At 37.2% G+C, this 26,134-nt stretch overlaps 1 pseudogene; it reads right to left on the reverse strand.

Moving 5' to 3' along the window:
• The window catches only part of LOC104876281, a 33,670-nt pseudogene that overhangs the window by 573 nt on the left and 6,963 nt on the right, over nucleotides 1-26,134 (reverse strand).

Genomic DNA, 26,134 nt, shown 5'->3' on the forward strand with positions numbered 1-26,134 from the left:
ATATATACATACATACACACACACACACACCTATATATTATAAACCAAACATCTGGAGTAGCAGTTAACCTATTAGAGTGACTAAGTGTTTTTACCATACTGTAAAGGCCTAATTCTCACCTCATAGGAATATGGTGATAACCATATCGTATCAGATAGATAGATAGGTGAAACTTCCTCCTTCCAGTCAGGTTATGTAAGCCCCCATGCAGATCAGTTCTGTGAGGATACTAATTGTATCCATCAGACAGTTTTCACTTAAGAAGTTGAAGCTTATCTCAGATTTTTTTTCTTTTTATTGAGTTTATTGGGACAATCTAGGTCTACAATATGGTTACATTCATTACTAGGATCCTGTACCTTCACATGACAGGTCCTGGTCCTCATTTTTTCCCATATCCCTTCCCTCCCTTAACCCCTTCCTCCTTTCCCTATTTACCAAAACTTTATTTCCATTTTTTCCTTTTCTCATATTTTTTCTTTTCCCTTATTTCCTTTCCCCACTCTTCCCACTTCCCCTATATATTTAGCCTTTTTCTTCCTATTTCACATTGTCAATTATACAATTTGGAGCTTACTCCAAATTTTCATTTATAAAGGAATGTCCTAGATGAAAAATGGACCCAAGTGATAATCCTGAACACCATTCATGTGGTTCCACCACCCTGTAGACTCCTGTCGCTTCCCTTGAGAAAATCATGAGTTAGATGTCAAACTCCTTGAAGGCAGTGCCCAGTTGTAACTCATCTTTCCATTCCACATCAAAGCCTGCAATTTGTGCCAGACAGCTCTTCCATGGACACATTGAATGAATGAGTCAGAAGTTTGGATGCAATTTTCTAGCTCTCATTTCTGGAAGTTACAGAAAGACTCAAATGGATTCCCTAGAAATGACATTTTTTTAAAAAATCAAGATAATTGGTTTCACTGATTCTGGTGCAAAGGTGAGAACATTTTTAAAGCACTTGCAAATTGTCCCTTTACTCATTAGTGGCGAATTTTGTTAGTTTCTTATTTCACCATCTTCCTCTTGTATTGTTGACAGCTAATCAAAGAGACTTCTGGTTTCTCTTGAGCCAGATTCGGCTATTTCTACTTCTAGTTATTTTACCAATTTGGTACTACCAATAAGGTCAGGCTTCTTACTGGGGTAGTGGCCAAGAAAATGCTAATGATTCCAAGTTAGAGTTGCTGTAGGAATGAAAGGGATAAGAAATTTTAAAAGTTACATCATGTGGCCAGTAATTTTCTATATTTATTAAGGTTTCTGAAAATGACTATTACATTATGCTTCTTATGGAATTTCTCACATGTATGTGTATTACATACTCATAATAAACTCATGAATGCCATATTTGCTGCTCATTTCACAGTGCTTTCTAAGTATAATCCAGGCCATTGGAAGGGCCGGTTGAGCAACGGAGAGGGGAGCAGAGTCAAGTTCCACCTTCCCAATAATTTAATAAGCCTCATTCTTCTCATTTACAAAACGAAGAGTTGGAATAGAATAGCTTCTAAGAGCATTTCTAGCTATCAAATTGCATTATTCATTAGCCTGCCAGAAAATACATCACCTTCTGCCAAGTATGAACTCAGCACCCCACATGTTACAGAACTCCACCCTCTCAAATATTCCTCTACCTCCTTAGTTTCAACCTCCTACTTCCAAGCCTTCTCTGAGGCACTCTTACCTACTATTGCTAGCTTGCACCTAAAATATTGACTTTATCCTGTTTGCTGTTTTGTCAGTCCTTTCTTCTTTGCTTTATGCTTAATAACATTGGTTTCCAATACCTTCTCCTGTCTAACTTTCATTAGGAGTGTACACGCATTCATTTTATTTTAGTCATTCTTTAAACATATTTAAGCATGAAATGTTTCCAACATCTTATGAGGCCTGTGGTTTGCAAAGACAGAAACAGGGCAATTTTTCTGTACAGTGAGTTCACAGCTTCTTGGAGAACAGGTTTGCAGGCTGTTGTTCATGGGTTTCAGGTAGTTTTGACTTCATGGACCCCATTTTCCATTGAAAAATACTAAAAGTGATATGTGGTGTTGGTATAAAGATCATTATTTTAATGTTATATATTAAAATTTTTTCTTTAATTTCAAAGTTGTTGTGTTATTGTTTCTACTATTCCTCATGAACAAGTTGGCTGGAGGAAATGAACATATAGAGCAGTAAATGATAGTATAAAGATTATGTACACTCTCCATGAACAAGCAATTTTATGGCTAAACCTTTTTTTTTTTCTTCTGTAGAAAGGAAAGAAAAGGTCAGAAGCAATGAAGTGACTGGAAATTGTAGCTTTGGGTTCAGGAAAATCCTCCTTTGCTGTGGTAGTCTTCTACAACCTTGGAAGTCCTCCACTGGGCAGGTAGCAGCCTACCTAGCTTATATGTCATTCATTCATTCATTGTACATTTTGCTTGTTTCACGTTTTGCTCTTGATGCTTGGGCTGCACCCATATGTAAAGCAAAGTTTCTCTCCTTAACTTGACTCCCATGTAAATCCACATATGAAGACATAGCTTTGTGAGGTGAACATTTCCTATTTTAGACCCAGAGAGTAGAGGGCTTATTCATTTCCCATTGGCCTGGGAGTAAGCAGTCACCAACACTCAGAGCTCTCTAGCAAGGCTCAGTAGAGAATGCTCTAGGCACTGAGGAGGAGACACCTGAGGATTTTGTTTCTGGCAGTCTGTGATTACTTAAGGATCATCATTGTGAACTCAAATATTGCTATTCTGAAGAAGTTTGGGGAGAGTTCCTTGCAAGTGCTTCATTTCTCCATGAGTTTTGTGTTAAATATACCTATTTAGAATTGATGTAATTATTGTAGCAGAAATATTTTGCCTTAAAATAGCAGTGCTGGTTCCATTTATATTTTTGTGAAAACATATATGACCTCACTTTATTTTCAAGGTAATATGTGGAGGCTTCCAAATTTTCTACATGGGAGAAAGAAAACAAAACAAAACCGAACACCAAATGTTCTGTGTTTGCAAGGAAAACTCAAAGTACAGCTAATCCAAGTAATATCATTTGTGAATATATCACAAGGAAGAGATACAGAGACCTTCCAACTGAAGATTGAAGATTACAATATTAGAAGTGGTTCAGGGTGCTGGCCATTGCTTCACGATTATGTTTGTTCTTGTTACTCTTTTAAACTAAATGGATCTTCAATTGAGTTTGGCATTATTTTCCCATTTGTTTAAACTCTAGAATGTCCTATTGCATTGTTTCTTAAGCTCTAAAGGGAGTGGGTCCATGTGGAAAGAAAGGAAGGTATTAGACACTACCTTGTTGAGAAATCTTCTTTCAACATTTCTTCTTTCAAGGACTCCCATGCGGGGACCATTTGGGTGGGGTGCAGTCGTATGAGATGGTAGCAAGTGCTGAGGTGTGCCTCCAGTCACCACTCCAGGTCTTTACTATCTCCAGCGCTCAACAGGAACCTATACACTGTATTTCCTCTGGGTTCATTTCATAGTTTCGAGTAGTAGACTGATCAAATCCAAGGACTGTCTAGGCACCAGTTATTTGTATGCTTGTGGTATTAACTGTTACAGGACAGAAAATCACTCTTTAAGAACTGCTACTTAAGTCCAATATTTCTTCCTTATTATGAGAGTCTTATGAGCAATTAGTAGACTTTTAAAAGCAGAAACCTCCCACTACGGTTGTAGCTTGAACTGGAATGTGGATGGGTAGATATTCAGACCATGAAATAATAAATTCTGAATAATTTACTGTTAGCTGTGATTCAGTTCCACAACTCTTTCATGCTGACATCTTCTTCTACGCAGAATGATTAATTACAGATTGACAATGAAATAAACACAGGTTTACATGTTCCATGCTTGAAGAAATCAGCCATTACCTTAGTGAGCCTAAAAAGGTGAGCCTCACAATGAGGCATATACTGCCACTCTGGTCTTTAGTTTTGCTTCAGGTTAGTGTTAGCGAGCGCCTGGAGGACACTTGGCAAGGAGAACAGGATTGTACTAAAATTTTTCTGAGACTTCTTAGCCCATCGAGTTTGGTAGGAGAAAAGAAAGTAAAGTTAGTCAATATAAATGGAGAAAAGAACCCCCGCTGCTCTCATTTAGTTGCTAAGACTCTTCCAGTTGTGGGCTCCCACAGAACCTTGGATGCAGCTTGCAGGTCGCAAGAGAACACAGTATGTCAGGAGCAGGCCCAGCAAACTTCACTAGGTAACTACAAAGGAGCAGAGGTGACAGCAAACTTCAAATGCCCTTGCCATTGGACAGGTGGTGTGAAGAGGTGGCTAGAAAGGTTTAAAGGAGCTAGGAAAAAAATGATTGGTACAGCTCTTCACACCCTCCCTCTCTGAGGAGAAGCCATGACAGGATCCTCATTTACAATAATTAGATCCCAGGGTTGTGAAGATATAAATATTTTAGATTTCCTCCATGTGAATGAGTTTGTCATAAATATCAAGATTGAAGGGATGGGAATGTAGAACTACAGTGAATCCTGTCACCAAGGAGATCTCAAAGGACAGTATAACCAGTTTTGACAGGAAGGTTGATTTGAAGTCTTTTGAAAACCATGCGAAATAAAGAAAAAAAAAGCTATCCAAAGCAGCATGTCTTGCAAAGCATCATATGTGATTACAGAGAGAAACTGCATGCTATGTAGCAAAATAAGATATATAAAAATGTGGACATGAGTTTCATCCAGGTCCAGATTACACATGGCTTCATTAGAGAAAATGTCTGAGACACCTTCTCTCTCCCCCATGGCTTTGCCTGTGGAAAAGAAAGTTTCAGAATTGTGACAAACAAGCCTTTGCTCTTTTTACTTCTTCCTGAGATACAAATGAATTTGATTCCAGATGCTAAATTTTGTTTTCAAAGTTCTGAATAAATTAGATCTAAGCTATCTTTCAAGTGAAGAAAAATAATGAAACACCAGTTTTAGAAACTGTAAACGTTCATGATTTTTATGTTTTCATGATTTTTAAATAAGACAGCATGACTAGGCTTACACATAACTAACTGTGCTGACACTAACCAGAAAACATACATATTATTATTATCATTACTATTATTTTTATTATTTCTCTTTGATACCAGGTGATACTTAATAAACAAGTATCCTTCACTTTACCGCCACACAGACATTAAAGAAAATTGGTTAGCCAAAAGCCCAATCATTTTTGTCCTGGTAAAAAATCCTGAAGCTCATCAAGATTACTCAAGGTAATGTGTCTTTTTTACGATGAGGTCAAGTAAATCTAGCGTTTCAACTGATCTTTACAGAGAGTGATTTTAATTTGTGATAATTGCAACTTAGTTGTCTAGATAAAAATCTATAACATATAAAAACATGTGATTGCTGCATATATCACCTTTTGTTATAGTTTATATGCACTATCAATTCCAATATTAGGGTCTAGTCAATTTTATGATTATGTTAAGTGACATTATATGTTCATTAATTCTACCAAATCTTCAGTCAATGTTGGAAAACATGGTATAGATTTTATTCTTGACCTAATAGAATAATTTAAGGGCATCTTAATACTTGTAACTTAATACTTGTAAGTACAGCAATAATCTACTATCCACAATTCTAATTTCTTAAAATTTCTGAAAACTATAATAACTGATTTGGTAGAAAAGCTTTAACTAACCTGAACTTATTTGGCAGCCCCAGGTAGCGTGAAATGACTAGGATATTTATGTTCTTTATTTGTTTCTTATAAATAGTAGTAAATATTTCTATAGCAGAATCAGTGTGTTTAATTATAGGGCTCTGCATTGGAGTTGCTGTAAAATTTAAAGAACAAATACTGTAATGTCTTTGAAAAATCTAAACAGTTCTGAATGAGAAAATATGTCTGGCTAGGGCCGGGGATTTAGCTCAGCGGTTTGGTGGCCTGCCTTGCAAGCGCAAGGACCCGAGTTCAATCCCTGGTACCAAAAAAAAAAGAAAGAAAATATGTCTGGCTTGAGAGTCCTGTTAAGGGTTTGTAAGCTCTTTACCTGTTACTAAGCATAAATTTCAGCGTTTGATCTATGCTAAGTATGCAAAACACTACTTTGTTTCACTTATAGCAACTTAAAGTTGAACTTGAGGTCCTCATATCTTTAGGTCATAGTTGGAAACCTTGTCCTTTGAAGGTAACTCCAATCAGAGAAGACATCCATGGTGCCTACACATTGGGAGAAGGTCTTTTCATCTTTGCTTCACCATGAACATCGTTTAGTTTTCCCTAGGACAACCAAGTCATCCTGCTTTGCCCAGAATTTTCCAGATTTTGGCACTAAAAGTCCTACACCTTTGGACTATCCTGAAATGGATATCCAGGATGGTTGGTCATTCTAGGCCTTCCCTAAGCCTGCACTGAGCCAAAAAGGTTTGCTGACCCTACTTTTTCGCTAGGATTTTGTTCTCTTGAGGGTCACCATACAGCCTGCAGATCTGTTGTTTCACTGGACACAACACTCAAAGAGGGACTGTGAATCTCAGGGGCTCATGAGATCCACAAATCTCTCCCTCCATTTTGTCTTCGAAAGCATTCACCCTCTCCCATCCTTCATCAAGACCCTTCCAATTTTCTCTTTAGTTAACTTACATTTTACAAACAAGAGGAAGAACACTCAATTTAAGTGCCATCTACTTTATTCCCCACAAAAAATATGAGGTACAGAAACCCAAAATCCAACTTAAAATGGGGGAAAGGGAATACAAGGAAAATAATTCCAGAGGCTCTGGAGGATGAAGCAGAAGGATTGAAAATTCAAGTCCAGCCTGAGAAACTCAGTGAGGCCCTGTCTCAAAACAAACAGCAACAAACAAACAAATATTTTTTAAAAGGCTAGGGAATAGCTCAGTGGGAAGGCCCTGGGTTCAATTCCCAGGACTATATTTAATCCCCCAAAGTCCAAATTAAGACATAATGAACTGGTCTGGTGCACACGGATCTGTGTTACAAAGATTCCCTTCTTTATGAGTTTGACAGCTCTGTGAGCAAGTGCTTTTTTCTGACAAACCTTTTGTGAGGGTCAGACTAACCCACTAGTCATACTAACACCTCTCATGTTTTAAATTGTTTTAAACTGCAATATCACAAACAATATCTTGGTGTAGGGCAGGTCTATGACCCACAGGAGTTAAATATTGTCACTACCAGCATCCTTCAGTCAGAATTTTTTCTTTTTTGGTAATTTCGCACAAACAATTTTCTAAAATCTTGAAAGTCATATATTACCAACTATATTGTTGGTTTGGTTTCCTAGAGGATTTTTGTCTTTTAAAAAAATCTTTTGAGCTGGGTGTGGTGGTGCACACCTATAATCCCAGCACTCAGGAGACTGAGGCAGGAGGATCGCTGTGAGTTTGAGACCAGCCTGAGCTACATAGTGAGTTCCAGGTCAGTCTCAACTACATAGTGAGACCCTGTCTCGAAAACAAAAACAAAAACAAAAACAAACAAAAACAAACAAACAAACAAAAAAATCTTTTGAATGAGTCTGTAAAAACTGATATCCTCAAATATATTTATCTGGCACTATATAGTAGAGGCAAGAAAAGAAAAGAAGAGAAAAACCATACTGTTCTTCTATTCTTATGAAGACAACAAAACCTTAAAATAAGCCAAACATTTTTCAGTATAAAGTTCTGAGGAATGTCACATAGATACAGAGTCTGGGGCATGACAGCAGAGTGGGATTCTATGATCTGGAAGGAAGTATACAGGTGCTTAGATGCCAAGCCAGCACTTGTTACCATGGTTTTCTTCCTAAGTCATTTCAAATTTGTTCCGATACCTAACCTTCCCCATGAAGCTCAGGAGAGTCTGGGTTCCAGAAGTGGATCTCAGGTCTAAATCCAATATCATTCCTCTTCCCAAGAACTAGAATTGACATGTGGTCCAATCAGACAAGCTGAAAGGCTTTCTGGCAGCTTCTGGAAAAGCTCTTTTCCATATAGGAAAGCAGTCACTCCAAACACTTTTGACAGACATCTTGCAATCCCAAAGGAGTCTGTCCAAATGATACCAAGGGTAGAACAGAGACAGAGAGCCTAGGTCCTTGCTAAGGTTCTTGTACAACTGGAGCAGCCAATTCTACAGCCAAGCCACCTTTGCATTTTATGTAAACTCATGCTTGTCCTAATTCTTCAAGCCAGGTGGAGCTGGCTTTCTATTTCTTGCACCCAGAAGAATAGAGATCTATTCCTGTTTCACATCTGTCTTTTACATGAAGAAAGAAAGATGCAGAGAGGCCGTATAGATAGGAAGAGCTCACAGCAATGAGGAAATGCCAATGTAGACACCTCAGCTCAGTTGTAAACTAAATTGCAGAGATGGCTTTCAATTTGCTTTGGGTAGAAGATTCACAATAGAATTTTGGCTGGAAGAAACTTCAGATTGAATTCTAGTTACCAAAGGAACCTCAGATAATTTCAAGGGACCTACTGGAGTCTTGGAGTTTCCATTCAGGAGTTCCTTGTTCCCTGAATTAGGTCTGCTGAGCTTGGAATTGGGATCCTAGGATCTTTCTCTCTGCCTTGCTCTCTGATGGAAGAATTAGAATATGTTATTAGTTGTACACACCAGAGTGCACTTAACAATTCCAAATTGTTATGACATTTAGGTTGTTTGGATTTTTTACTGTTATAAACAATAGAGCTGCAAATGCCACTAGAGTTGAAATCTTGTGGAAGTAGTAAAAATTGCCAAAGCGGTAGTGCTGTAAAGTAGTAATACTGTTGCTTTGGTGCATATTTACATTCTTTTCTAGCTGAGAAAATACATATTTTTGTGATGTACAACATTATACACATGCACACACATGCACACACACATACACATAATGGAATGGTAAACCACTTTTTCTTAAGCCAAGAGCCAGGGCCAGGAAGCCAATCCCCCCTTACTCTTTCTCTCCACTGTCTCCTTCCTCTCTCCAGGACCCTGCTTCATGCTACAATCATGTTTCTGGAGTGAATTATGCATGTAAACCAAGGTTTTACTATATATAGTATATATACTATGTGTGTGTATTCCTTTTTTTCTATTTATGTAAAATAGATAATGCTGCTTATACTTTTTTATTGCATGTGAGTGGTCACTTTTTGGAATGCTATATTGAAATTTTATTTCTGTATTACTGTTGCATCATATTTTATTGAACTCCTCTGCTATTGTACTGATATTTTCAATTAATGATTATAAGAGTTTAATACTTTCAAATTTACATAGTGATAAAAATCAGATTACTTCAATTATTCACTAATTTATTCCTCTGTTCAGTGTTTGTTCAGTACCTAATATACACCCGACATTTCATTAGCAGCCAGGTATAAGAAGGACAACTTCCTCTGAGCCAAGTGGATCACAGCTTAAAAGGAGAAAGACAGTTCAGTAAATCACTAATTACTGTTATTGATGAGATATGAATAACAAAAGATGCTATAGCTGCAGAGATTAGATATTCAGTGTAAACTTAAAATTAAGGGGCTAGTGAGGAGAAAGGTCACCTGTAGGAAAGCTTAGAACTACAGCATCACAGTTCATTTAGGGAGCTGCAAGAATTTTAAAAATTAGTTTTACTGGTATATTTAAAGTATACAATATAATGATTTTCATTGCTGGAAATTTGTACCTTTACATAATCCATCCTGGTTCTTATTTTGTCCCCCTCCCTCTCCCTTCCCTTCAACCCCTAAGAATTTTGGAGTGGTCCAAGCACGAGTCCTTTGAGGGGACCCTGAAAGAATCTAGGCCAGAGATGCAGGCTGGGGTCAAAGCCATATTACAAAGGCCGGGGAGTTTAAACTTTATCCTAAAAGTTATGGGGAGACACTGAGGTTTTACATATTAAGAGGAAAGGGGGATTGGTGCGAATGTGATAATTTTTAAATAACTTAAGAAAAGAGCATAGGAAAAAGATAAAAACACGAACGCATCTGACTATAAATCAGTCCTCAGCATAGAAAAAAGATGAAGAGTTAGATAAGAAAAAGAAAAACATATCGAATAAAAAATGAAGGCGCCAAATTGTTAAAGGGTAATTTAAAAAGGTAAGTCAAGTATTGTTTGTTTGTTTGTTTCTTTGAGGCAGGGTCTCCCTTTGTAGTTCAGGTGGGCCTGAACTCACTATGTAGCACAGGCTGGCCTTGAACTTGCAGTGATCCTCCAGCCTCAGCCCCCTAGTGCTGGGATTACAGGTGTATGCCACCACACCACTTTGTAAGTGAAATTTTTGATGCAGTATTCTAACTGAAATCATGTTGATAAATTTTAATTCTTAAAAATTCTTTGCTAACATCCATTGGGTGAGGTTGCCATTGGCAAAAGAAAATTAGGATCCCTCTGAGTGATCCCTCTAATTTACACCATGAAATTAGATAGCACACAAATCAACAGTGTGTGTTGTTAAATATTTGTTAGCACACAACCAATGCTTCTCCAGGGAGGAAGCTAGGAATTAATAAAAACATTCACAAATTAATTCCTTGCCGAGATATGAGGTTGCTTCTTTGTCTTCTCCCTGCCCTCTTAAGTCCTGAGACCTATTTCATTGTCAAGATTATCAGTGTTTCACAAACTGAACCATAAAACACATCATTACATCCTCAAGTGGGTTAAGAAAGTAAGAAGCACATACAGGCAGGTCCTGTGACTCCTGTGCCCCACCCTGGTGACGACCAAGAGGCTGAGGAGTGGCAACTCTCCATTTTAAAAGCCTATTTCCCACAGGTGAGAGGGACCTGGAGCAAGTGGGCCTCAGCTCATCATAAGCCTGCAAGGAAACTGATGATTCACAGGGAAGTGATCCAGCCTGTTCAGCCAGTTCTTGGATTCTTTGCTGGTCATTAATAGCTTTGGAGCTAAAGACTCTTCTGATCACCTAAGTTCTTTTCTTCCATGAGATTCAAAAAGAGGTGTTTAGTCCTTTACTGCCATTTTGGAACCATTGAAGATTTTCCTTTCCATAAAGAGAAATAGTAGAGGTTGGATCTGTCCATTTCTTTCTTTCTTCTTTTTTTTTCCAAGTGTCATGATCATGCTACAGATACACTGAAAGCCCGTAAGTTCCAGAGCCAAAAGAAAACAACAGGCCTTTGATCAGGCTGTATCACCAATGGTGTAATAGGTCACTGCAGCTGGGAAGTAGCCTGGCTGTACCATTTCTTTTCATTCTCCCATTCATTTCTTTCATTCTGGGTGGGGGGGAGTTTGTGGTTTAGAAATGAACAACTGAGTTGACTCACCCAAGTATGGTTGCGCACCTGCTGTTTAAGGAAAGATGCTGCAATCGCTTTACTGGTTCTGCTTTTTTTTTTTTTTTTTTTAACAAAAAGAAAGCAGGAAGGAAGGAAGGAAGGAAGGGAGGGAGGGAGGGAGGGAGGAAGGAAGGAAAGGAGCCCATCTTACATCATTCAGCAGGACTAAAACTTTCACACGATTGTGTAAGTGTGTGAAATACTAGACATATCTGTGGATTTGAGCGGAAAGAGAGGGGGGACTAAGAGAGCAGAGCTGACTGGTAGCAGGTTCTGGGCTCATGTAGATTCTTACTTTTTCACCCAAATAGAACACCAGGGCCTACTGATGGTCACAGAAAAGTGAGTCACCTTGGTGTTAAGGGTGGTGTTTGAACACCCACCGATACTCAGTTTCCTTGCAATCTAACACTAAATATCAGCTATGGTGACATCTCCATCCCAGCTTGACCCTTCTCAGGAAAACCCTCTTTGCTTCTGGTGGGATTACATGAGCACAGTTTGGATTTAAAACATCTCCCTGATTTATTTCCTAGGGAGGGGATGGAGAAAGGATATACTAGCATTAATCACCTTTTTTTTTTTTTTAACGGTAACTTCACTGTTGTTAGGGAAACTATACACCCTGGTATGTCCTAGATTGAGTGGTTTCTAAGGCCTAGGACTTATATTACTAGAATCGGGAGAATTCCTGGCAAACTGGGATAAGGTGGTCACTAATTGTAGTAGCATCTGCTTAGGTTTAAAATAAGTAAAATAATCAATAAAGACTGTTGAAGGTTGAAATCAGTAACGTAGTGGTAGCTAGCAGTTCTGGATAGTGCTCTGTATTTTATAATTGACTTTCATATGCACTATCTCATTTTAATATTGTAACAAATTAAGGAAGACAGAAGAGTGTAATTATCTCTACACTAATGGAAGAATTGAGCTACACAGATTAAGTGGCTAACCCAATGACACAAAACTGGTTGGTGACAAAAGACTCCGGTGTCGCCTCCAATTCTTGATAAAGTAAGATAGCTTGCATTGATTTGAACTGCTGAAGTCCAGTGTTTTTTCCTCTGTGCCATATTGTTCCCCTAGGACAAACAGAATGGAATTGCTTTTTTCTCATTATTTAGCTATTTTTGTCATGGTCCTCTGTTGTAGATCAACAGTCTTGGAGTTAGGAAGAATTAAACAGAAACTCATGACCATTATGCCCTCAACTACCAACCAATAGGAAGCACAGAAGCTAAGACATGAGTTTTGACCTCCACATAGGCATGCTAAAACATTATTGCCAAATATCACATTCGCATGGTCTAGGATATGGTTCCTGGTGGAGGAAAGAACTGAAGACTACTACCACTAGTCCAACAGAGAAAGCTGAGTGGAAAACAGAAAGCAAGAAGGTGAAAGAGCCTCATATTTAAATCAAGGTGTCAGCCAGAAGTGGCCAGAATCCAGGCCTGAACTTGTGGAGATATACACAGCCTTCTAGAATGAGAAAAACAGGGCTCATTACTTAGGAAACAGAGTGTGTTAGGCTGTATTTGAAATTGTTCTTAAGACCAAGAACAGCATAAATTGTGGTTATGACATAGGTAACCTGTTACCAGGTAGAATGAAAACCATTTCTAAAATTAGAAAAGTTACAACCAAGACCAAACCAATATTTTATTCATTTCTTTTAATGTCAGTCATAACAGTATGAATATCTATGGAAAAAATCTTATATTTTTTTAATCTTAAACAGGTTCTCTGGCCAGTTTCATTTCTAGAAATTCAAGTAGCATTTGATTTATCAAATGATTTATAGAATCAGGCTTAAATTCAAGTTGGTATACTGTCTCTTAAACCAGGAGAAACCATTTGCTACAAAATAATACAAACATAATCTGCAATAGAAATGAAATAGCTTTATGCTAGTGGAAAAAAATCCCACATTTTGGAATTCCATATGGTATGTTGGTATTCATGGAGCAGGGAAGAGCTCAGGCTTTGCACTCAGAGAGATTGAAGTTCAAACCTCAGAACTGTTGGTGAGTGATCTTGGGCATTAAGTCTCATTTTTTTGCATCTGAAAAATTAGTTTAATAATGTATATAGTCCACATACTTATTGTACTCTTTAAGTGTGGTAATGTATACAAAGCATCAGAACTTAATGCTACAATTAAAGAACTGCCTCACAAATGTAAAGCTCCAAGAGTGTAAGTGGCAAAATGGCTATAAAAGCCTCCAGAAGGATACCTAGTTGAAAAAGAAAATAGTTTCTCCCTTCAAACATTATTTTTCTAGGCTCTAGAGTTATTGAGACATTTTACATTTGATATCATGGTTTTTGGCAAATGTGTAAATGGAATAATAAATTTTGATGGATTATTTATCTTTGAAAAGGAGTTTGTGATAGTTCATTGTGGTGTCAACTTGAACAAAAGAAACAGCTAGTAGATTAGTTTAGCACCGTTCTGGGTGTATCTGGATGATTTACCGTGTATCTGGATGATTTACCGAAGACAGAAGACCCACAAATAAATAGGTTTATAGTCCAGAAAAAAATAAAAAGGGGAAGAAGAAGAGAAGAGGGGAGAGTAAAAAGAAAAGGAGGAGGAGGAGGAGGAGGAGGAGGAGGAAAAAGGAGAAGAAGGTCTTGATTTTTGCTTCTTCAGAGGAACTCAAGTCTGCCATCAAAGTTGGATGTCCAACTCCAGGCTGCAAGTACAGACTCCAGCCTTTCAGCGGAGACCCTTCAGGTTCTTGATGTGACTCACAGCACTCTGCAGTGAGCTTCAACTTTTGACTCCATCCTCCAGCCCTCCAGTGCAGAGACTAGACTTCTGCATTGTTCTACCTCTGACTCTGAAGGTGGCCATTGTAAGTGTACCCCATACATCTTTTATATTATAATTTACATATTATATTATATATTATTCATATTTATATTAGATCTGCTCCCTAGTGAACCCTAATTGATACAGAGTCCTAAGGAAATAACATTTATTTTCTCTAAATGTCTCATTGTATAAGTAATACCCATACTATTGCAGTCATTAAGAAACTACATAAATGTAGATAAGGTAGGATTAGGTTGCTTTAAGTCATCTATCAGTTATGTACAGCAAAAAGTTAATATAATAAAATAAAGTTAATCAGTTGTAAACAGTTATATTTTTGTTGTACATGAGAAGTGAAAATGTTAGCCTTCACAAACATGCAATATAGAAATTAGATGAATTAAATTTCAGGTCCTTTAATCATGATGAAGAAACCTCAAAAGTTTTAGATACAAAAATGTTTCTATTTATTCAGCTATAGAAATGGCTGAAAATCCCAGGATTTCTAAGATTTTTCTGAATATTCTGTTTCTAGCTGATTGAAATCAGTACATGAATGGGTGGATGTATATTTATATATTTTCCATGTTGGGATATTTTCTTTCTCTAAAAATTCAGGTGTGACAATAGACAGTAGGTTGGAAAAGATCAAAACCAAAGCTGGGTTGAATTGATAAAATTATGGACTGCTTTCTCTTTAAGTTCCCAAAATACTAATAATCTAATACAAAACAAATTTTGTTGTTGGTAACTTTCATTTTAGTTAGAAATACTGCATCTCAGGAATAAATTTTAGAAAGGAGCATCTTCTAAATATTAGCTAAGAAGAATGACAATGAGATTTATCCACTGTTAAGGCCTGAATGCCTATGTACCCCGGCCTCCAAATTAATATACTGAAGCTCTAATCCCAAGCTGAAGATATTTTGAGATGGATCTTTGGGGTATAATTAGAGTTATATGAAGTTGTAAATGTAAAGATCTAGTCCAATGAGATTAGCACTGCACCTTATGAAAAGAGACACTAGAGAGCACACACTTTACTCTCTATGTTATGCATAGATATAGATGGAAGATATCAGGTTGCAAGCCAGGAGAAGAGCCCTCAACAGAAACCAAACCATACTGATCTTGGCTGGACCTCCAGAATAATGAGAACTTAATTTCTCTTGTCTAAGGCACCCAGCCTATGGTATTTTGTTATAGCAATCTGAGCAGATTAATACATTTACCAAAGGGAACATGATCTTAGCATGTTCTTGCTAGGAAGGAGTGATTACATATTATTGAACCTAAATGAAATGGGATACCTTCCTGAAAATTTAACTTGTGCATGAAATTGTTTATTCTTTGTTTTGTTTTTCTCCTGGGCCATCCTTGGGAAGCTATGCCACTGTTTTCATGAGCACGGCCTCATCCTCTAAAAGAAGATAGAGATGCAGCCCCTTTAGGAGTCATCAAGCCCAATGTCAAAGAATGATGAAGAAAACTAAGGACAGCTTTCTACCGAGAGTATTTGGGACCCAAAGAGACCACGAAGCCTTTGTAGATAAGGGCCTGAAACTTGGTAGATTACCTTACTCGTGGTATTTAAATCCCTAGGAAGATAAAAGGCACACTGATTAGGACTCCTTAAATTAAATGGTGGACTGTTAAGTCATTATGATAGCACTCTTGGAACAAGTGGTAATTTTAAGGCTAGTTTAAAATTAAATTCTGAGCTTGGGAACTCAAATCAGGGATTCTAGACTAAGCTTAAATATAAGAAAGAGAATTAGCCTCATTCAAAGATTCAAAATGGCAGAACCAGCTTTCTCAAGGGCATAGCTTTCAATTTTCATCTACTACCAGAGACCTAGTTGAAACATTTCTCACTGTCCACTAGATCTTATGGGACAATTTTTCTTCAGTGATGTCCATTAGACTGAGGTTCTCTGATATTGAAGAGGAAGAGTAGTTTCAAAGAGACTGAAAATCTTGATAATCTGGCATGTGGTATTAGAGTTGATTTTAAATTTCAATTTAGAAAATAAAAGTGATGTGTATATCCTTGCAGTAGACAAGTGTGATTGACTGCCAAATGTGACTGTGGTAGTGTATACCACAGTAGTTCTAAGTATGTTCTCTATGGGAGACTTTCAGGCCAACAAGATGGCCATTTAGAAAGAAATCAAGGTCCCTGTGCTTCTTTTCAAGAGAATTGAGGAAAAATTTCTTTCCCAAATGGTTAACATGCGGTTGCATATAGAACTAAATAGACTAAAAATGACAATGCTCACTTCTGTATTTGATCTATTTGGGACCATCACTTAATTCCTCTCTCAAATTACCTGCACAGGTAAAATGAATGAGAGAAACATGTAAGATCTAACTTTGCAAAAGGAGAGTTGTAATTTTATCCTCCATTTGAGAATCTCTGTGAAGATGAAATAGCTGAGAACAAATCTCAGATTGATAACCTGGTAAACAGACAAGGAATACACACACACACGCACACACACACGCACACACACACTAAGAGACAAGATTAATGAACTCAAGTCTTTTAGGATTAAAATCTATTATGTTTTCTGTTACTAAATAGTTTGAAGTGTGATGTTTTTCTTACCTTCATGATTCTATATGAAGAATCTTGTTCTAGATTTCTTAACTTTCAGATTCTACAATAATTTCAAATGAAAAGAGATTAAGTTTTACATGCAGTTTCTCTTATCCTTTTTGTCTTTGCTTCTTGTCACTCTCCTTTCATTCCACACCTAAATTTCACCTCCACCTCAACCATTTTGAAGAAAGTTTCTTACATAAACTCACCAGCACTTTGGTAATATTCTTAAAGACTCAATTGAAGGGGTATAGGGGTTTGATCATATGATCAGGATTCTTATAAGACCAAAAATTATGTATATCTTAGGCTTTCATGATTAATCTTTCTCCATTTGAAACTGATACAAACAAAACAAAACAAAGCCCTCGTCATATTAAACTAGTATTTAGAAAAATAAAATGATGAGTACTTGGTTAAATTTTTGTTGCTACTTTTGATTTTCTACACTTTGAATAAAAGAAAGTGCATAGAAAACATTCTTCCTCTTATACCCTGAATAGTTGGTGTAATCTGTCTTGTTCCACAAGTTGACATGTTAGATGTGTATATCTTGCCATGACAAATTTTTTTTTTAATTTTAAAACTGTTGTAGGCTTGACTCTTTGTAGTTATGTAAACCATTGTCAGATCAGCAGGTTTACACTGTAATCCTTAATGTGTCATCTATATTTAAAACCAATTTCTAACTCTTGTCTAGGATTTATAAATTTGTCCCTTTTGCCTTTTCTTATAAAATGGCTCATTTTCATACATTGAAATCTTCTCAGTGAACATCTGTGGTTGTAAGGAAAGCAACAGCACAACACAGAGCTCTGCTGTTAAAAGGTAGACAACCTATTAAAATAAGGAGGAAGCAAATGAATAAAAAAGGTTACACTTTCTGCTCTTTCCAAAATTTGTGTGTTTTCTTAATGTAACACAGACTGTGTTTGTGGCTAGTGAAGTGATTTGCAGTTACAGATGCCGACTAAATAACTTATTTAGTTCAGAAAAGCTACCTGTATGTACTTAATTGTTGAACTGCTTACAGTAATCTCTTTTCTAACTGGAAAAGGGCCCTAGACAATGTTTTCAACATCCAAAGAGACATTTTAAACTAGTCTTGATCAATCTGGCTTTATACTGGCAATAAAAGAAATGGAATGACAAAATTTTAATGTAGAATATTTAAAATACAGCATCCTGTTTTAAAACATATGCTATGCTATAATTTACTCTGTCACCATTAATGATTATGTATCCCAATCTTCTCTTACATGTTAGAAATTTCTGGTAGCTTTCAGTGTATCTATGTTTATGTTTGATGGTGGATGGTAGTTTCCCCCTGGTACTTATTCTGCTCAGAACTGATCTATTCTGCTGTTACTGACTGCTTCCTTGTCTGTGTTCCTACTGGGCAGTGAGTTCCTTGAGTCCCAAAACTGTCTTTGTTTTATATACTTCTGTTTAATTCAATCCCAGACATGCATTTGCTTTTCTTCTGTCATTCATTGAATGCTAAGTATGAGGGCAAAAGATTTTGTTTGATTTCCTTCCCATTCTCAAAACAACCAAAAAGCGCAAACATTGTATTATCCTCATTTTTTAGGTGAGGAAACAAAGGCATAGAATACATAGTCTGTGATCACATACATGGGAGAACCCGGCTCTAATCATTGGCAGTCTGATTTTAGAGGCTTTGCTGTTTCTTTCATAAATAATGCTCTACATGAATGATTTGAGATGAATGAGGTAATTGAGAGAATGGTGGTGAGAAAATAAAAAATAGATGGGTGGATAATAGAACACATCTTCCTAAATCTTTAAGCCAGATCTTTGAAAGTTGCTTATTACTCGGCTCCAGTTTTCATTGCTCGAACCCCCATTTTCATCTTGCCTGTAATTTAGTTGATATAGGTTTGTATCAATATTAGTATATGGTTATATTCCCTTCCAGTTAGAAGAGCTCCAATGAGAAATCCATTCTCCAGAGGTGATTAGTTAAAACAGGAAGGTTCCCAGTAAGGAATCTGCACTCCAGTAGCAAGTGCTTCAAATATTATTATCTATATATCCTCCCAAAAGGTTGATTATATGGATATTAGAAATTGTTTTACTGGTGAGATAAATTGTGATTATAACAGATGTTTACATCTATTGGATGGAAAGGTTTGTACATAAAACTCCTTCTCCTACGGGAATAAGATTTGGGAATCCAAGTAGCTCTGTAGCCAATGCCTATGAAACAGTAACTTGGTCTAGAGTCCTATACCCCACAACCCCCCTTCTAGTGAGGATTTTGTTAGCTAGTTTACCTGGCTGATTCTGCTAATATGTTGTATTTGCCAAAGAGACTTGCAGGCAAGATGTTCATAAGAGCAGACAGAAAGGCAGAAAGCCACAACTTACCAACCTCCCAAGAACTGGCTCTCAGAGTAGATTTTGTAGACATGTCAGAAGCTGATCTGAAGTTTGCAGATAAGAAAATTGTGAAGAAGAATACATAGAGTTCCCACCCTCTACTGATCATCTGAGGCTACCAACAATGATAAACTGTTAATGGCCTGGGTGGGTTAGGACACTTCTTAAAACCTAACTTTCCCTTTACACTGTCTGAGATTAAAAAAAGAGATTATCTCTCATAGATCCATTTATTTACTGCTGCAATTCTCTGACTTTGCACAAGGGCCACGTCCTGAATAGAAAATGTTTCACGCATCGAACCTGCAAGTATGAACGCATGATATCAGATTTGCCCTGAAGGGCCTACAGAAAAAGTCTTCATGCTCCAGTGTGCCATTAGGTGACTTTATAATTAATTAGAATTAGACAACTATAATTCAAAAATTGAGTAACAAAATTTCCAAGGATGCCAGCAGCCTCTCACAGCTTCCTTTTCCTTTCTGAAAGTAAAAATTTAATAGTAGTACTAAAAAGGGAATTTAAAAATCTAGACCTTTGACTCCAGTTGAAAAAAATCCCCAGCCAGAGGATGGTATACTAGAAGCACTGCAATAGTACGTTTTAGATGCATCTCTGCAAATAATGGCCATTAAATCTATGCTGACTGAGAGAAGAAAAATCTGTCACTCTAAGCATTCACATAATAAAGAAGATAAAAACCAACATTCTCTGTTTATATTATTATAATTATATCTACCATTTGGCACAAATATTTCTGGAAGACTATATTCATATTATTGTTTTTCATTTAGGTACTTAATCCAGAGATGTGGATTTTAACTGAGCAATTAAAACTTCCTCTGGATTCTAGCAAAAAAAAAAAAAAAAAAAAAAAAAAAAGAATACTGTAGATTTTCAGGAAAATAATTTTCAAAAGAAAAAAATACATAGTGTTCTACTTACTGAATATTTGAGAAAGTCTGGATTTTGGTATTTTCTTTTGATGATAACAGTTTTAGAAGATTTAAAAGGCTAAACTTATTCAGTTTTTACACCTCAGAACTCTGTGCTACAGAAGACTCTGAGACTTCCTCTTGTAGCCCCATTTTTCTCAATCAAAACAAGATATTTTTGAGAGATTGTCATCAACACTATTCTTTTTTCTCTTAAATTGAATTTATTGGTAAGTTCTAGGTAGACAGTACAGTCAACACTATTCTTAAATATCCATAAAGTGAGAAATTCCATAGAATACATTTCTACCTATAGACAAATTACATTGCAAGTCTGTTTTACTCCATTCTGTGGTTTGGATGGTTTGGTTTTTTTTTTTTTTTTTTTTTTTTTTTTTTTGTACAGTATTGGGAATCGAACTCTGGGCCTTTTGCACTGAGATAATCCCCAGGACTTTAATTTTTTTTCTAGGTTGTGACTCAGGGTCTACTAAGTGACTAAATTTTCCAGGTTACTCTCAAACTTGTGATTCTCCTGCCTCAGCCTCACAGAGTGCTGACATAAACTTTTAATATACGACTCCACAAGCTTGGATTTACTCTCCCATTTAAATTAGGTTGCATCAAAAAGAACTGACAAAGTATCTGGAGAGCTGTAGTACTATTTACCATCTTAATTTAAACATTGTATGACAGTGATGAGCTATGGGATCCAACCCACATTTAGCAAATGTCTGCTAAGTACTAGGCACCCTGCCACAAGAGGATAAATTACATGTGTCCCTTCCTTTAAATAGAACACCCCTGTTGGTCACCAGGTAAAAGGCTAAAGCCTGTAGTAAACTAATCCCATCAAGATATGTGGAATAACTACATTTTAGCCAAAGAAATGTCAAACATAGCCTTTCTGCATGCCAGTGTATACATCTTACTCTATAATCTTTCTTTTCTGCTTGGCTAAGAGGCAAAAGGAGAGCAAAAGTGTGGAGATAAGTAATTGAGAACAGAAAATGTAGAACAGGGAATGCTGTAATTTGAATATGTCCTACAGATTTCTCATGCTAGAAAATTAGATCCCATGTGGCAGTACTGACAGGGGAGAGGCCTTTAAAAGATGCTTAGATCACTGGGGCAACGCCCTCATGAACTGATTTATGCTGTACTCAAGGGGCTAGATTAGTTACCTCAAGACTAGTTTTTTACAAAGTAAGGCTACCCATTGGTTCTCCTGTCTTCTGTATGCACCAGCTTGCCTTTTATCCCTCCACTGTATTATGATACAATGTGAGGCCCTCACTCAAAGCCAAGCAAATGCCAGTGCCATGATATTGAACTTCCAGCCTCCAGAACTGTGAGCCAAAATAAGTTCATGCAGGTATCCACTTTTCAATTTAATTAATGTTCAATAAAGTTGAAAACTCAGTTCCTCTCTCACAATATCCACATTGGAGTGAGTGGGGTTCATGGCTACCGTGTTGGAGAGCACAAATCATAGTACTTTCCACCACCACAGAGAGCTCTGCTGATGAGCCCTGCTTTACATCAGTCACTTCCCATATGTCCTGATTTGAAGAACAGGGTGTTTCTGGTGTCTACATTGCTCATTTGTGTGTGTAAGTCTCATAAATGGCAGACTGGAACTCATGTTTCCTTTTATGGTGACTCTAGGTATTATCAATGGAAAGAGGAGCAGACAGAACATTTGTGAAATTGCCGACACTGCTGTTTTCCTCCATACCATAGTTATTGAAGAGAAAGCAATCTGAGGATGCAATAGTCCCAGTGCATATACCCAGCCAGGAGAAACCCTACGTGTTAAGACCACTCTCAGTGAATCAAGGTGTCTCACAGATCCATTGTGATGATTACCAAAGATGCTGCTCTCAATGCTGCTACCAGCATTGCCCACCTTCTGTCTTTACAGCTCCAGGTACTGAGTGAGCCATTGATGATTGCTCTTTGATGCAATAGACATAAAATTGTTCAATCATCAGAACTACTAGAATAATTGATATTAAAGATGTCTGTAGACCTGGGTGAATGGACAATATTCTGAAAAAGTTTGGGCCTGTTTTCTCTCATTGAAATTTATCTTGCATTTAAATTCTCTGGTGAATCTCATATCTCGGCAATACTATTCCTTCATCTATTTTTGGAGTAAAGCATATTCCTGGTAAAATCTATAAATACAGATATGATTGAAAAATGGGCCAGGGATTCAGCTCAGCGGTTTGGTGGCCTGCCTTGCAAGCACAAGGACCTGAGTTCAATCCCCGGTACAAAAAAAAAAGAATGTTTAAATTTTAAAAACTCTATTACAGTAAAAGGTATATTGCCATTCATCTCTCTCAATTAATCCTTTAACATAATATTCTATAATTTGCTGTTAAACTCTTTTCAATTTTTTTACTAAGAAAATGATGGAAATTTTAACTATACATTTTTCTAGAATTTAGTAAAACAAAATTTGCTATTTTTCAAAAATAAGATTTCCTTATAGTGTTCAACATAGTGTTAGGAGACACATATAGACAATAAAGTAAATGATCAACAGCATATCCATCATCAAAGTTACCTCCCCATTGGTGGTCAGAATAACTAAAATCTACTCATTTAGCCAAATTTTCAAATATGATAGAATTTTATTTCCTATAGCCTTCATGTTTTATATTAGATCTCTGGGTTTGTTCATGTCTGCATATCTTCCTATCTGCTTTTGTGTATTCTTTGACCTATACCTCCCCTTAGTTTACCCTCTCCCTTAGCTCCTGGTAGTCACTGTTTTTGTTCTCCATCTCTGCATATTTGAATTTTAAAATATATTCTACAAGGTATGATTGAATCATAATGAATGCTTAAATTTTAAACAAAATGTATCAGGGCCCGGAGTTTGGCTCAGTGCTTCTGCCAGTTGCCTCACAAGCCCAAATGTTTGATCCCCAGGGCAAAAATAAATAAATAAATAAATAAACAAAACCCAAAAAACTCCAAAAAACAAAAAAAACCCCAAACAAACAAAAAACAACATAAACATGTATCACAGTAGAAGTCACATGGTCATAATCCTCTTCAAAATATCCCCTTTTCCCCTGCTTTCAACACCCTTAGCCCTTCATTCTTCCGCTTTCTGAATCAGTGCTGGAAGTGTTCTTTCATGATTATCTTCAGTCATGTGGCTATGTCTGCCTAGACATTCTCAGTTGATTCAAAATGTTTACTTCTTGTATTCATTTTGACTTTGAAGAGGAGCCAGAAGTCTCATAGGGCTGGATACAGTGAATAAAGTGGATAAGGTCACACTGTGATGCTTTTTAGGAGCCTGCCTTTCCATTGGATGACAGCAGCAGCAGCAGCAGCAGCAGCAGCAGCAGGGTTCACCATATTTTAAAATCACATTCATAATGACACAAAAGAGAATTTTCAGAATTACTTCAGAAAGTGGTAAGAATGATGGGATAAATGTGTTTGAAACAAATATGATTATTTTGAGAGGAATTAATGGTAATGTGTCTTTTACTGTGATTTTAAAAGATTTAAACGTTCACTGTATGTTCTGATCACACCTTATACTCAATTAAGAGCAATAGACAGTAATATAGGTAGCCACATATCCATTCATATCAGGCTTCTCTACCACATTTGCTGAGATTACTAAGCCATTTTTTTTAAAAAACCCTTAGTTTTAGAGATAATAGCTTTTGAAATTGTGAAGAAGAGATTACAGATTAACAACTTCTTCCTACTTCCTATTCAACTGCAACATCTTCTCTAAAATACTAACTTTGGGCTGGGGTGTGCTTCATTGGGAGAACATGTGGGTGGCAGACATAAAGTCCTGGGTTCAATCCTTAGCACTAAAAAGGTGAGCGCAGGAGGGATGAGAATGTAGTTCAAAGGTAGGGCAGTTAAATACTTGTAGCATATATAAAGCTCTGGGTTCATCTCCAGCACTGGAAAAAATAAAAACCTTCCTGACTACTTTTGATAGGTTAGATTTAAGACTACATTTGAAGGTCTCTGCTGGAAACCCACATTTTAAGTAATTTATCAATAGATTATCACAGTGCAAGTTCATTGAAGAAAAGGAATCTATCTTTTTTCCCCTACTATATTCCTAATACCCAGGTCAACTCTGGCAATAGTATATGCATTCAATAAAGTCTCGGTGAATGGATAAAGGAGAGGTTAGATGAGCAGTGGCCTTTTTTCCTCCAGTATCTTTTTTCTATAGATTGGCAATGGCAAAGACTGATGTGTATTTCCTGAGACTTATTCTCTTCAGCTCACAGACATAGAGCTAGCCTGAATTTTCCAGCTCATGTTGCAGTTAGGTTTGGTCGTGTGACTAGCTCTGCTTGTCTATGAAATGTGGGCAGAAGACATGAATGTCCCTCATGCTTGCCCCACTGAATTCATTTACTGCCCAAATCAGAAGTTCCAGGGAAGAACTCTGAGGCTGTAAGACAGAGCCATATAGGGTCATGTGTTCCTTTGCCAGAACTTCCCTAGTAAAGAGCTATGAATGAGGTGGCTCCAAATACAGAAATTTATTTACAGCTCTAGTGTCTAGAAGTTTGAAGTCAGGTGTTGGCAAGGTTAGTTCCTTGTGAGAGAGGTGAAAGGATCTGTTTCTGGCTTCTCTCTTAACTTACAGGCAGCCATCTTCATGTTCATGATACATTTCTCTCTTATTGTGTGCTTAGCAGAATTTTATAAGAACCCAGTCCTATTGTATGAGAACCTCCCCTGCCACCTTCACTATGGCCTCATCATAACTAATTACATCTATAACAGTCCATTTCCTAAAAGATTACATTTTGAGACACTGGGGCTCAAAGCTTCCACATACGAAATTTAACATACGAAATACCCCTTTATTACCCATTTTGGAAATGTAAGAAATAAAAATAAAAACACAATAAGTAAGCTTCCAATTGTCTCTTATTATCCAGACTTGAAAGTCTGTCTGGACTTTCAATATTTGATTGCTCCCTTGAACGGGTCACTGTCTGGAGACAGCCACTGTCACTTGGGCAGTGACAAAAGACCAAACAGGCTTGAAGTTGGAGAACCTAGACCTCAGTTCTATAATTGCCCTTAAAAATCAATGTGACCTCAAGGCAAATCCTGTTTTTCTGTGAGCCCTCATTTATTCGTTGGCAGAAAGAAAACAGTACTTTTCTATTAGGACTATTGGGAGAATTAATCTAATTGAACTAATCTTCACAATTATCACAGAGTCTAGCAAGGAGTAAATTCTTAGTACAGTTTTTAAAAAGTTAAGAGGCAGATTTTTATCTGGGAACTGTGATCTCACCCTCCACATTGGTATTCAGTGTCTGAAAGTCAGAGGATTTTTACATCAGTAAAATAAAACTGTGGACCAAGGTTTGAAGATATGGCCTGTAGAAGAGGAATTGTATGTGTTCTAGGTTTGAATTAAATTAGATCTGTCAGCTGTCCAAAGGTAGGTAGCATTTTAAGGTAGCAAGTATTATGTTCTTGTCATTGATTTACTCATAAGCCATATGTTCTTTGGCAACCACCTGTCAAAACTACCCCCTAGTCCAACATTTTAAGGAATAGCCTACCTGTGTGTCAACCCATTCCAAGCTCAGCACCACCATGAAACTAGACCCCACCCACCAGGACCTCAAATGATCACTCTGAGGCAAGGTCCAGACTGCTGGGCCTCAGGCTCCCTGGAAGGAGACCTAGTTCTGAGCAAGCACAGAGCAGATTATTGATGCTAGACCTCAGGACACAGAGTGAGAATGGCCAACTCACTTACCAAAGGCTGCAGGGGCACTATCTTGAACACATTGTAGTCAGTTAACCCATCACACCTTGCATTGTTTCTATCCTGAATTACTACCTGGGGCAGCAGCTTCTCTGCTCATCCATAATTTCTGTGTGCTTTCTGTCCCCTGTGCAACCTCCTGCTGCTCCTTTTACTCCCATGTTTTTCCCCTGAATCATATAGAATTTCTGCACTGCGGTGAATACAGTATATTCCTCACTTACAGGCCTGGTTAACCCTGGCTTCCCTAGACCAAAAGATTCTCTTGTGGTTGTTCATTCTCACACATATATATATGATGCAC

Source organism: Fukomys damarensis, unplaced genomic scaffold (genome assembly GCF_012274545.1).
Source record: "Fukomys damarensis isolate Sample0158 unplaced genomic scaffold, DMR_v1.0_HiC HiC_scaffold_15, whole genome shotgun sequence".
Classification (NCBI taxonomy): Eukaryota; Metazoa; Chordata; class Mammalia; order Rodentia; family Bathyergidae; genus Fukomys; species Fukomys damarensis.